The sequence below is a fragment of the Kryptolebias marmoratus genome, linkage group LG13 (genome assembly GCF_001649575.2).
Source record: "Kryptolebias marmoratus isolate JLee-2015 linkage group LG13, ASM164957v2, whole genome shotgun sequence".
NCBI classification, from domain to species: Eukaryota; Metazoa; Chordata; class Actinopteri; order Cyprinodontiformes; family Rivulidae; genus Kryptolebias; species Kryptolebias marmoratus.
The window spans coordinates 18,952,365-18,965,324 of record NC_051442.1 but is presented as its reverse complement, the minus strand read 5'-3'; the positions used below and the strand labels follow the sequence as shown (position 1 = coordinate 18,965,324).

General features: G+C 41.6%; 1 protein-coding gene across 1 annotated transcript in view; it reads left to right on the top strand.

The window, feature by feature from the left end:
• Positions 1-2,983: 2,983 nt before the first annotated feature.
• flrt1a (fibronectin leucine rich transmembrane protein 1a) overlaps positions 2,984-12,960 on the top strand; it is a 64,530-nt gene continuing 54,553 nt past the window's right edge. The window contains exon 1 of the mRNA XM_017412469.3: positions 2,984-3,975. The gene's annotated coding sequence lies outside the window, so the exon portion shown is untranslated. The remainder of the gene's footprint in view (positions 3,976-12,960) is intronic.

Genomic DNA, 12,960 nt, shown 5'->3' with positions numbered 1-12,960 from the left:
CTGTATACTATATCACCAGGCAGGCACATTTAATTAACACGTCTGAAAGTGTGCGAGCTACTGTAAACCAACATGAGCCGCTGACACCCAGTCACACACTCAAACAAGGTTGTTGACATTAGTCAGTACAACACGGCTGCTGCAGATCTCAGGAGCACACACTGACAGGGTAATGAAAGAAAGAGTCCAAAGACGCACGTCATGCTCCACATACTCCATGGTTTAAAGTGAGGAGAGAAAAAGGGGAAACACTTCCCCCCCCGTTTGAGCTCATCGACGACTGACTCGCTGATAACCCCTGCTTGCTCTCATTTGGGGAGCACTTTCAGCTCGATGCTTGTTCGCCAGCGGCATCGCTCCTTTTTAGGAGCTCGCCGGCAACAACAAACCCAGGCCTCTCAGCTGTCAGCGGATCAGAAGACGTCATGGTGGGTATATTAAGGTTGGGATTAGAAAAATCCACATCTCGCAAACAATATGCATCTCAGTGAGGAACAAAGAGTTGGGACTTAGTGGTTTATTAGAGGTTACAGGGCCTCTTGTCTCTTTGTTGAGCTTATTTTACCACTCTCAGGTGGTTCCCCCCCCCCTGAAAACAAAACAACAACAAAATAAAACACAGGCTGTATTTTAATTAATGCATGTGAGAAAACTATGAAGGCATGTGTTTTTTTTTAAATTTAAGACCATCCTTAGTCATTGAAAACACACTGACGCTCAGAATTACAACAAAGCCTCTGATTTCTGCTTACTTTATTTTTTTTTAAATGTTTTTTTTTTTAAATATAAAAATTACAAACCTGTTTTTGTTTTTGCATGTAAACTGACTGAAGGTCATAAAACAACGAAACGTTTCACATCGTGACAGATACACAAACTGAAACTAGAAAATTCAGCATCCATCAACTTTCTCCTCTAAAGCCCAGATGAGAGTTTGGGACGTACTTTCAGAATAATCCAAGCTGACAAGATGTCAACGTTTTGATGTCTAAATTGAAGAAGAAGTATAAAAAAAAAGAAACAAGATTTAAAGAAATGTCAAACCTGTTGCCAGGAGCTCATTAGGGCCACCATGACAGCACTGACAGCACTCTTAATATGAGAGGCAGACAGAAACACAGACGAGAAGTTTGGCTTCAAACAAACAGTCGCTGTTCCAAAACTACTAGTTATATTTCAGAAGAAATCCTGAACTGTAAGAAGCAGCAATATCTGGTCATCCCACGAGGAAATTCTTACTGTCTACAGTGTTTTATGTAGGAGATATGACAAGTTAAAAAGACCCTTTACTTCCTGTTTTACGGAGAAAAGTCTGAGCTTAGATACAATGGAAGTCAATGGGAGTTTGGATGTGTGCACTCAGGGGCGATTTAAGAGGAAACCACAAGTTTTTTAACAGCGAAACACACACAGGGTGAGAAAAGACAAAAATGCCCACGTTTTGATGTGTTAATTATATATGAAGTGTAAAGATTGTGGAAATAATATTAATAATAAAAAAAGAAACGTGTTTGCAGAACACGTGGAAAGTTTAAATGGCTCAAAAAGTGGAGCGTATGTAATACTCCCACTCTAAACCTAATGTTGGGTGGTAAAATCTTAAAAACAAGTGATAAAACCTCACTTGGGAAAGTGTAAAAGCCATTAAAGATAATAAAATTCCAGTTCAGTCATGTAAAGTCCAGCTTTCTGTGACTCGTTTAAACGTGGAATGATGTTTCTACTGTGAAGCATGAGCCATAGAGTTTTGCAATCTGTGTTGCTGAATTCCTATTCATGTGGAAATTTTATGCAGTTGTTTGCTAATTGTCTGCGCCCTATACTGTACCGCTACTTAACATCATAACACGATTCCTGATTAAGCAGCATAATGTGATGTGGTCGATTGTATGTTTTTTTTTTTTTTCCTGAGCTGCAGTAGAATGAGTGAATATAAAACTGTGATGAAAATGCAAGATTAGCGGCGTCGATGCTTTCTGCATCAACACCCTGATTCAATAACTAATCACTGCGTTGGCGAATGATTGGTTTTAGGAGCACGGCTGAAATGTAAGCAGCAGGTCTGGTCTCAGCCCTACTTAGAGGAGTCAGCTTCTCCCCACGGAGAGCTGAGGGTCCACATCTCCCAGGAGTCTGTACCGGGTCACAGGAACAGGTTCTGGATCAAACCTCGTAAGTCAAGGTTCAAAAGTGGTCAAACAGAAGCTGCCAAGTGAACATAAAACCAGTATGATAAAGATTAGATATCTGTAACCGGTAGATAGACTGATACAACCACAGATGTGATAAAGTTGGGATGTTGTGTTAAATGTAAATAAAAACCAGAATCCAATGATGTGCAGATCTCATACAATGGAACATAGTAAACATATCTGTTTAAACTAAGAAATTGCACTTTTTGGGGGGTAACTAAGCAGGTTCATTGGCAGCAGTTCAGAAAGAGGAGAGATTGGATCTCACAGAGTAAAGATGGGCAGAGGTTCGCCAGTCTGTCTAAAAACTAGTCTAAAAATGGTGGAACAATTTCAGAATAATGTTCCTCAGTAGAAAACTGGGAAAGACTGCATTAAAACGGGTCTGACATTTGACGCCACGTCCTTTTATATCATAGAGGAGAGGGACCATCCAACCAGTTATCAGTCCACAGTTCAAAAACCTGCCTCTCTGATGGTATGGGGGTGCATTAGTGCTTATAGCATGGGCAGCTTACACATCTGGAAAAGTACCATCAATACAGAGAAGTATATACAGGTTTTAGAACAACACATGCTCCCATCCAGAGGATGTCTTTTTCAGGGAAGACCTTGCATATTTTAGCAGACCTGCCTGCAGTCCAGACCTCTCACCAGCTGAAAGCATTTGATGCATCATGAAACAACAGCAACAACAACAAGAACACAAATCTGTAAGAAAGACGACCCAGGACTGTTGAACAGCTCCATCAGACAGGAGTGGGTCTGGATTCCCCTCCATGAAGTCCAGCAGCTGCTCTCCTCGGGTCCTGGATGTTTACAGACTGTTTCTGAAAGAAGGCGGGAGGCTTCACAGAGGGGAAACAACAACTTCTCTGAGCTGTCGCTGCCAGTAAATTCAGAATTGCCTTTATTTTTTATTCCTAAATGTATACAGCTTCTTAGAATAAACATTTAATATTTACCATAGCTCATTGTGAATAAAATAGGAGTTTATGAGAGTTGCAAATCAGATAGATAGATAGATAGATAGATAGATAGATAGATAGATAGATAGATAGATAGATAGATAGGAGTGAATGGTTTTTGCTGTGACATTCAGTGATTCAAAGGGAGAATGTGTTCCTGCTTCCTCTTCTCCGTCTTTCCTCTCCATCCTTCGCCGGTCTCAGGCGGCACATTGAAGAGGTTTTTTTTTTTCCCCCTTCCCTTTTTTTTTTTTTTATTTTCAGAGAATAAAACACGTTTCCGCGTCTCGGGGCCAATCCATTCAGGGCAAAGGCAGCAGCAGCAGCAGCAGCAGCTGAGAGGCGGCGCATTGTTGTGCGGCTGAGCGCGCGCGCGCGCGCACGGACCGGTCCGGTGACTAATTACCGTCATAAACCGCACGAGTCGGACGACTTCTTAGTTTTATTTATTTATTTATTTGATTTCTCCAGTATTTCCATGTAGCCCAGTGCCGCAGCGGGGGGAAGATAATCGGGCGGAGGGAGCAGACAGAGGGAGGTGGGGGAGAGAGAGAGAAAGAGGGAGGGAGCACATGATCGCACAGCCCCACATCCAGTCACTCATCAGCCGGAGCGTTCACAATTGCGGTGGCGTCCACATATGGGAATACAGCGAGGCGAGACTGTGATCGCACCTGGTTCTGGTTCTGGAGGACGCAGGAGGACCCGCGAGGTGGACCACAAAGAGGAAAAAAAAAAAGAAAAAGAAAAAAGAAAGAGACAATCTGAGGGACTTCTTCTTTTTTGCGTCGAGCGGGCATCCAAAACACCATCCGGTAGGTGAGCGCTGATTGATGTGCTCCGACTGCCAAATATGCTCTCCATCCTCCGGTACGAGGAATCCCAGTAATAATAACACTAATAATCATTCCATTCTGAGGGTTTTAGCGCGCTGTAGCCCAACAAGTATCTGCTTTTATTCATATTATTAGTATTTATTGGTCCTGCTTGTGGCACGGCTCAGGAAACAATTAGGTCCGCCTGTGACACAACCCAACCGACTCTCTTCAACACAAATGCTTGAGGATGCGGGCTTTACTGATCCTATAGATGCTGGTCAGAAAGGCCCTCTGTGGATAAAGATTCATCCAGGAAGGGAAGAAGCTTCAGGGGGTTTGGTGCACCCAAAAACCAGTGAAAAAGGTCCATTCTCAAATGTAAATATTCAGATGTCTGCATGTGATGTTTGTGTTTTAAGATGATCCAAAACGACTGCATTCTAGTTGCAACTGGAGCTGTTGAAACAGTGCTCCCAGTGAGCTGTGTTCTGGCCCTGCCTTATATACGTGCCCCGCCATTCTGCCCGTGGGGATGAGATCAGGAGGCTAAAGTTGATCAGGTGAGTTTAAATACACCCCACCCCGCTATGTTTTCATTTACTTATCCGATAAAGACTTGTGGACAGAATTACTGCGCATATTATGCCTGCAACAGCACCCCCTGCCATCTCTGCCCATTAAATTGTCATTAGGGTGGTAAAACAGCTGAAATCAACGCAACATGAGGCAAATCCAAACAGAAAAGAGAGAAACGCTTCGCTTCCGAGGAGCAGGAAAGCTGAGCCGGGGGGCTCGCTTCGGCCACTGCTGCCAGCGAACCGAGCCCGGGTTCTGATTTTTCCTCTGTGCACCGGGGTCCTGTGGGTCTGTGCTTGTGTGCCCGTCTTGCAGCGCACAACGTGAAGCTGAGCTGGATCTGGTCACGGAGAGATCTGACGATGACAGTCCTCTTGACCGCACTTCCCGGGAGCGCGGGACTCCTGCGAGGACGGAGCTGCAGAGGGCTCGAGACGTCCCTTCGGCGGGAGCTTGATCTAACCTGTGCACATGGCACTCGGGCGATAGACAAACAGATGGCGTCGCCGAAGGAATTCATCTTGCGAATGCTGGAAGAGGTATTCTTGGACAGGCTGCCCTCTGACTCGCTGGCAGCGAGGCCCACGTCTGGTAGTAATCACGGCAGCCGCTGCTGAATGGCCCTGCTGATTACATCTCTCAGTCTTATGACTTCCTCTCACCTAGAAAAAGAAGCCTGAAAAATCCTTCTAGGTGCTCTGCTGCCGATGCCACTGAGTGTCGCTCGGCTGATTTGCATTTCTTCATCGTACATCAATAGATGTGAGCGATTGAGATTTGCAATTGCACGAGCAGCCCAGGCACAATGCAGCCTCTTCCAGTGCTATTAGGGGCGCAGACATTAACATGGTGATTGAATCGTGAGGCCCTCTGATTCATTTGAAGACAGAACAGGCACAATGTGTTGTGGCACCAGCTCTTTGTAGTGTATGAGTCTGTGTGTTGCATCTGTTGATTTGAAGTGAGCTTTAATTATTGCACAACCTTGTTTAGAACGCCGGGGACGGGGATTTATTGGGAAAGCAGAAAACTTTTGATTTCCTGTCGGAGACGAACGGTCTTCTGTTTTCCTCGCATATTGCGAAAATGGAGCTGGGGATGCTGTACGTGACTCTAACCGTGAAGTACGGAGCTGCCTTATTAGTTAAGGGTGTAAACGGATGAGTGCTGAGGCAGCCTTACAGCTGTTGCTTTCTGTTTCCATCACAAATTTTGATTTGCTGCTCCTACTGCAGCTTTAGAAGAACAGAGAGAGAGAGAAAAAGACATCAAAGCTTGGAGTTTGATCAGGAATGATGTGCTGTGACACTTGGCAGCAGCACATCATACTATGTGGATAAATTTCTCAAAAAAAAAATCAGAAACACAACAATGGAAGTTTGGCAAAACGAGTGAGAAAGCTCAGACCTCTTTGGTGCTCTATAATTTAGGAAAACTTTACAGTAATATATATATATATATATATATATATATATATATATATATATATATATATATATATATATATATAATTACATATTATATTATATATATATTACAATTATATTACAATTTTTAAATTGTCACATATTTAGTTTTATGGTTTTTGAAGATTTTACCACAGAATGCTCAACTCAAGATTGTAATGACTTCGGAGCTGTTTAAACTTTTCCAAAGTCTTTGTAAACAAACTCTTTTAATTTCATATTCTTATCCAATTTAACCATCAGAACGTAGGTCTTTTTTGCCTCCTTTCATCCAGTGTGTCTCTCGCTGCTGTAGGTCTTGTGGTTTTCTCTCAGATCCTTCCAGGGTGCACACATCCAAACCCTCATTGACTTCCACCATATCTGAGCTCAGCTCTCTCTCTCTTCATATCTCCTACATAAAAGACTGGGGACAGACAAAAACAAAAAAAAAAAGACGACATGATGGACAACCAGACTCTTCTGCTGCTGCTGCTTCAGGAATTGTTTCAGTACAACTTGTAGTTTTTGCACAGGGATTATTTTCTTTCATGGCTTTTTTTTTTTTCTTCTACTCTGCATTTCTGTCTACCTGTCTCACGAAGACAGCTGTCCAGGGGTGGCAGACACAGGTGTTTGGTTACCATGGCGATCCTAAAGAGCCGCCGACAGCAGCTTTAACGTTTCTTTTGATCTGGTTTCTTTTTGCACTTCTTATACAGTTTATACGTCAAGTTTTTGGCATTTTGTCAGCTTAGATTATTATAAAAGTAAGCTTGAAAATTACTGTTTGGCTTTAGAGAAGAAAGCTGATTTATGTTGGAGTTTCAGGCAGTAACAGCCTTAGCACCCTTGTGCTTCTTTACAAGTTTTTTATTTACTTTGTACAATTTTAAAAAATGGCTAAAATCAGTGTATAGCTGACAATTAATGTCTTTGGTGAGCAGCAACGAAATGGGCAGGATAATGTGTAGGCAGCCATTTATAATTGCATTTAGCCTTCAGGCTTACTTTCAGTAATGACCAGCTCACTGTAAGAGTGCCTCACTTGGCAACCTGTAGCAGATCAGAGGCTTGTGCTGTTGCTGCCAGTGATAAGCCTGTCTTAAATCATAAGTGCTCGTTTCAGTCGGCCGTGAAAGCAGGGCAACATTACTCGCTGACATTTGACGTATTGATGTTATCGACTGATGGGCGGATCATTTCGTCCTGATCTTTGACAGATTAGCCTCAGCGCGTCACGTCAAAAAAGCATTCAAAGCAGGCAGAGAGGACGACGTGCAGCGAGATCCGCTGGCTCCACATCTGCATCATTCCAGCTTCAAACCCTGGCCTCGTTTCGCTTTGTCTACCCCCCCCCCCCATCACATGCTGCTCAGCGTTGCTGCAGAGCAACTGGGTGGACGTGCTGCCGGCGGCCCTATCCGCTCACGCCGGGAATACGTGGACTTCCTGTGTACAAAGCACAACAGCATCACTATTATATTCATGACAGCCCAGTCATTAGTGGAATGACAGCCTTCTCCGCGCCCATTGTTGCCGTTACAGCTGAAAAATTGATGGCTTGCAGTGTGTGCGCCGGGCAGTAGGTGGAAACCTGTCAGAATGGGCTGAAGGTGGACTGCAAATCAGGATTAAAGCTGCTCATGATTTTGCCAAAAAGCATCTGTACCCATCATTGACTAATTTTGTGAATTGTAGGATAAGTCATTCCAAGACTCCTACAGTATCATTTCTGCAGTAATACAGTGTAAATACGTGAGTAGATGTGGGAGAATGAGTCAGGGCTGCCACTAACGACTATTTTTTTAAATTGATTAATCTATTGACTAATGTATCAAACCAGTATTTTCCTCCAAAAATCAAAATCAACAGTTTCATTTTAGTTCACTTTCTTTTCAACAGTCAGCTTAAGCATGTACAGTTCCCCCACAGAATAACATTCAAAGAAAGACCTGCAAATGAAAGTACGAAATGCAGGTTGAAAGTGCCGACTCAAGCAGGACAAATATAGAAAGGGGATTGTTTGTGTGGGTTTGTGGGTTTAAAAATCAAAAGCTTAAATATTCAGCATGTTGTAAGGATGCTATAAGTAGCAGCTGCAGCAGGCTGTGGTAAGAAATCCTCCTTTTGTGGGAATTTTGTCACACTGCGTCACCTATCACAAAGAGAAGAGAAACACATACAACATAACTATTTAAAATGTTAGAATAAAGACTATAACATTACCAAATGTTCCTTTAACTCAGCGTACACTTTTCATACTGTACATAAACTGTACTTATAAATTATATGTATTATATTTGAATTTTCCTGACTTGAATGTTATTAATTTAGCTATTTACATAATTTATGCAGTTAAATGTGCTTAAAACAGACAGAAGATATTTGGATATAATAAGCGCCATAAAGTCTCCACTTTAAACACAGGATTTTGTGTCAGGATGTGTTTCTCTGTTTAGATCTTTCCCTACACCTAAGTATAGTATTTCCAGCCATCAGGATTTGTTTCCCTGCTGCAGTGGACAAAAAGAGATTAAGATAGTGTCTTTTTGGCATTTTACCTAAAATACTGGTTCAAACGGACGTTGTTCACTGGTTCAGTGTGACTGAACAAATCTAGGTTTCCTCAAACATTTATTCAGTAGAAAATGTATCAGACAGTCAGTCTAACTTCAGAGAGTTGGCAGCCTAAAGGGAAAGTCCGGTCGACTTTGAGGTGATATTCTGTCTAACAGTTATCAACATAGAGTAAAGTCTTCGTCCAGTTTTCTATCATTTTTCAGGCATACAAAACCACTTTTTCCTCAATGTACTGGTGTGAGAGATCGCTACATTAACTCTTATTACTCTTTTTCATGACGTTTGTTTAGTTTGTCGCTGTTTTCTCAACCGAACATTCGCGTTACTATGGAAATGCAGCAGCAAAGATAGACTGCATACGCCGATGGTGCCGAAGCTGCTGAGTGTATGAAACAGAAGATCACTTCAAAGTTGACGGGACTGTCCTTTAAAAAAAAAACAAAAAAAAACCTTATGATGTGTTTTTTGGTGGCTTCCTGTGTTCCTCCTTTTCAGATGTGGTAAGCCAAGGCAAGTCTTTTTATTGTCAGCTAGCTTGAAGCACACATTATGCCCATCTGGACTTTGAAAATCAGCTAATTTGACAATGACGCAGGCACGAACGCCACTTTATCTGCCATGATGGATTTGAAACCAACCGCAGCTCATTCAAGTGTTGGGGAGGACAATGGTTGGTAATTCAGTTGAAATGTTTAGAAAAATGAAAGATAATTTAAAAAAAATGTGTTAACTACAAATATTACTATGATGAAAATTGTATTTAAATGACAGAACCACAGCACAGCATTTGTCTGATGGACTATAATAAGGCTTATATTTGAGGAACAGGGGGAAAAAGACCCAGATTACAAATCTTTCTGATTATTTATCACATCCGACCATTCTGTTACTTGTATGTTTTTTAAAGCAATACATGATGCTATCAGGAGAACCGTCTTTCCACTCAACTTCCTGCAAAACCCACAGGGACACACAAAGGTTTCAGAAGATCTTTTCAAAACCTTGGAATGCATTTTGCATTCTTGGATTTTACCGTCTAAATGAAACTCATTCTTGAGTCGTTTGCAGCAGCTTGAGCGAAACCACAGTCCCTCTCTTTTTTTTTTTTCCAATGAAAGCCTTTGAAAGAGCAAGAAGAGACGGGAAAGGAAAAGAGAGTTTTCTGTGACCTTTGGTGCTGGTATGCCTGCCACAGGCCTGCGCTGAGCTGGACAGCTTCTGTCTACGGGCACGACCACAAATTAATTAGTTAGACATTTGCAGGGTAAACAGCACGTTGAGCTACTGCTTACAGAAATGAGGTTCATCGGATCAGTGTGTTAGTAAACTGGCTGGGAAGCAAGAGAAAGGCAGTTTGTCACAGATCGTGTCTCTTATTTTTAAAACGACCTTGAAACCACATCTCCATGTCCCAGTTTTGGGCCAATTTCCACTCACAACATTTGTTTTTTTTTGTTTGTTCTTCTTGTATTCTTGCCGTAAATTCTCTCATTCTGGCAATATGTACCCATTAACTTAATCTACATGTAAATTAAGGCTTCGCCTCAGCTTCTTTGTGTGACTTTTTGAGCAGCCATTAGCGTATTTCATTGGAGAAACGTTGCCAGCGCTGTCGTTTGTGGATTTATCCAGACATTTATTGTAAACTTCCCGCCATCCTGTGCAGCAGAAGCCCCGCGTTTTACGAGTGTTGTTTATCTGACAGGGTGGGAACGACGGGATCAGCACGCGCTCTTTAAACCAAAACCCTTCCAAGGCAAACGAAATATCAAAGGATGCAGAAATATTTCCGGTTGTCCTGTAATTGCTGCTGGTTTTAACAATGAGCCAGAATAAACCACCACAGAGTTATAAATATTCAGTTAACAGTTTGCGGCGTTCATCTGAAGAGTTTTGTGATGGCAGTTTCTACAGCAACTACTCACAGTTTTGTTCTGCAGAGAAATCCTTTCTTGTTCTCTGCTATGTGTTTCGGTAAACTAGCTGGCAATTTAACAGAAACCAGGGGGAAAAGGTTTGCTTCTCAAGTTTACGTCAATTTGTGTAGAGAAGTCTTAAAACAGAAGTAAACGGCTTTGCTCTCTGTTTCTTACAATGTTGACAGACACAGTTTTCTCTTCTGTTGATGGCCAAATTACAGTAGCTGTAAAGACTGATGGTGACATTGGACTGGCGTGGCACATCATTCAATTTAGGCCTCCGTTTCTAACCTGGGTTACTCAAACTCCGGGGGGAGTTAGCTGAGAAACATCTCGCTGAAAGTCCTGTGGAAAGATTTGGGAATAGCACAAATTGAAAAAAAAAAAAAGATAATATGATTAAGTTTAGGATTACTAGATTCTGTAACAACCAACAGAGCCTTCAAGGTATTCGCTGAAGGCCCTGATTACAGAATATAATAAAAGTTAACTGATTTTATTTCAATCGTTTCTTATAAAATAAATGAAAACAATTTATAGCTTCCTTGTCTTTCCTTGTGTTTCTGTGCTGGGAGAGAAAAAAATGCACGAATCAGAATTTTTTGTGTGGGAGAATTTCTTTTTTCTCAGCTCAACTGTATCCGTCTCAGAAGACGCTGACCATTAAAACTTTGGATTTGTAGCCGGTGGGTGCTGTCTTTCGATTTCCCCACAGGGTTAGAGTTTGCTCGAAGGGCCTCGGAGTGTTTTACATTAAAGGTGTAGCTGGAGTTGGTACACTGCGTTCAACTACGCTGAAAATGGCAACATATGGACATGAGATCAATGCAAAATTCTTATTGTTGGCTTTTTCAGAATGACCGCTCAATAAAGTAACGAACTTTGTTAAAAAAAAAGGCTAACATTTGGAGCTTTTTTATAACCCTTCATGTGCCAGCTGGGAAGTTATGCAGGGAATGATGCGCTTGGCTCAGCGGAGTTGAAAGGAAGATAAGGAAAGGAGAAAATCTTTTCCATTTAACAAAAGCTGAGCAAAAACCTTTAAAACACAGAAGGCCGTCTAAAGGCAGCAATCATCTTAAAACCTTTTGGTGAAACAAGAATAAATTATTCTAAAAATTCATCCAAATAAACAGAGGGATGGATTTTGTTTTTAAATGTTAATGTGAGTATCAGTATTCACCAGGGGTGAATGAAGCCTTTTTTTTTTGGTCTGAATTTACTGCAGTAGATTTTAGAAATGGTCACTTTATTTTTTTTTTGCCACTTCATACTTCTGTTCTGGTCACTTTGTAGCCAGACTCTCCAGTCTGGGCCGTGTGTGGCTATCGATTGAACAGTGCTGAACCGCTCCGTTCTGACTTTGTTCCCATACACACACTTGTTCCATGGTTGTTGAAGGCATGTCTTGAAAGGGTTGTGTGTTGCAAACCACCCATCGTTACTCAGTCTGCTTTGCCCTCATAACTGACGAAAGCTGGGCTAGTTTTAAAAAGGAGACGTTTTAACTGGTTTGTTTGTGTGTAATTGGGCTGTGACTTCTCTGTGTAAAAATGTGGACAGGTTGTGCGGTTACGTTGCTTTAAGCCGGGTTTACAGCCATAATAGGCTTTTATTGTAAGAAAATCTTTGGTCATGACCTTGAATCTGTGGTCTGTGCTTGTTCAGTGTGACAGGGGTTACTACAAAACCTTTATAAGATTGAGCTTTCACATGTGACATCTACAAGTTTGTTATTTGTAAACTTAACAGTGCTGGCCGGACTTTAGGGCTTAAAACCACTACCTCCTCAACTGTGATTAGTTTTAGCATTATGCACATGGATGTGTGTGTTCGCCATTGTTGACACCTAATGCTGGATAAACAATGTTTTTACTCCCAAAATCATGTGTTATAGAGACCACTTTTATGATTTCCCCTTTTCATCAAAGCAAGTCCTCAAAAGATCTGACCACTAACTCTTAATTGTAGATCATGAGAGCATAGGACCCACTGTCTGTTGTGCAAACCTGAGGACTATATTATCCTGGAAACAGCAGAACTCTACCATAAGTTGTGACAGAATGTGCACTGAACTATAATAATGATAGCTGCCAGTCAAAGTTCTGATATGTAACATTAAGGAAGTATCTGTTCTCTCAAATACAGTTAAATATTTATGACTAAGTTTTAGTTATTGTGGGATCCCGTAAAAACAGAACAACTGCAGCCACACTGAGTTGTGTTTGGGATCAATGAGTCGTGTGATTTTCAAAAATCATGGCTTATTTTTGCGTGCAAAAACTATTCTAGGTGTGTGAAGTATTTCACTGCCCTCGTCTGTCCTCATCATACTCATCTCAACCCGCTTTGTACACATCTTAGCAGCTGTCCCCACATTTATGATTTAATCTACTAGAGTACCTCTTTGAAATGAAGATATGCAGACTTGGACCATTTCAAACCAGTGTGGTTTCTAG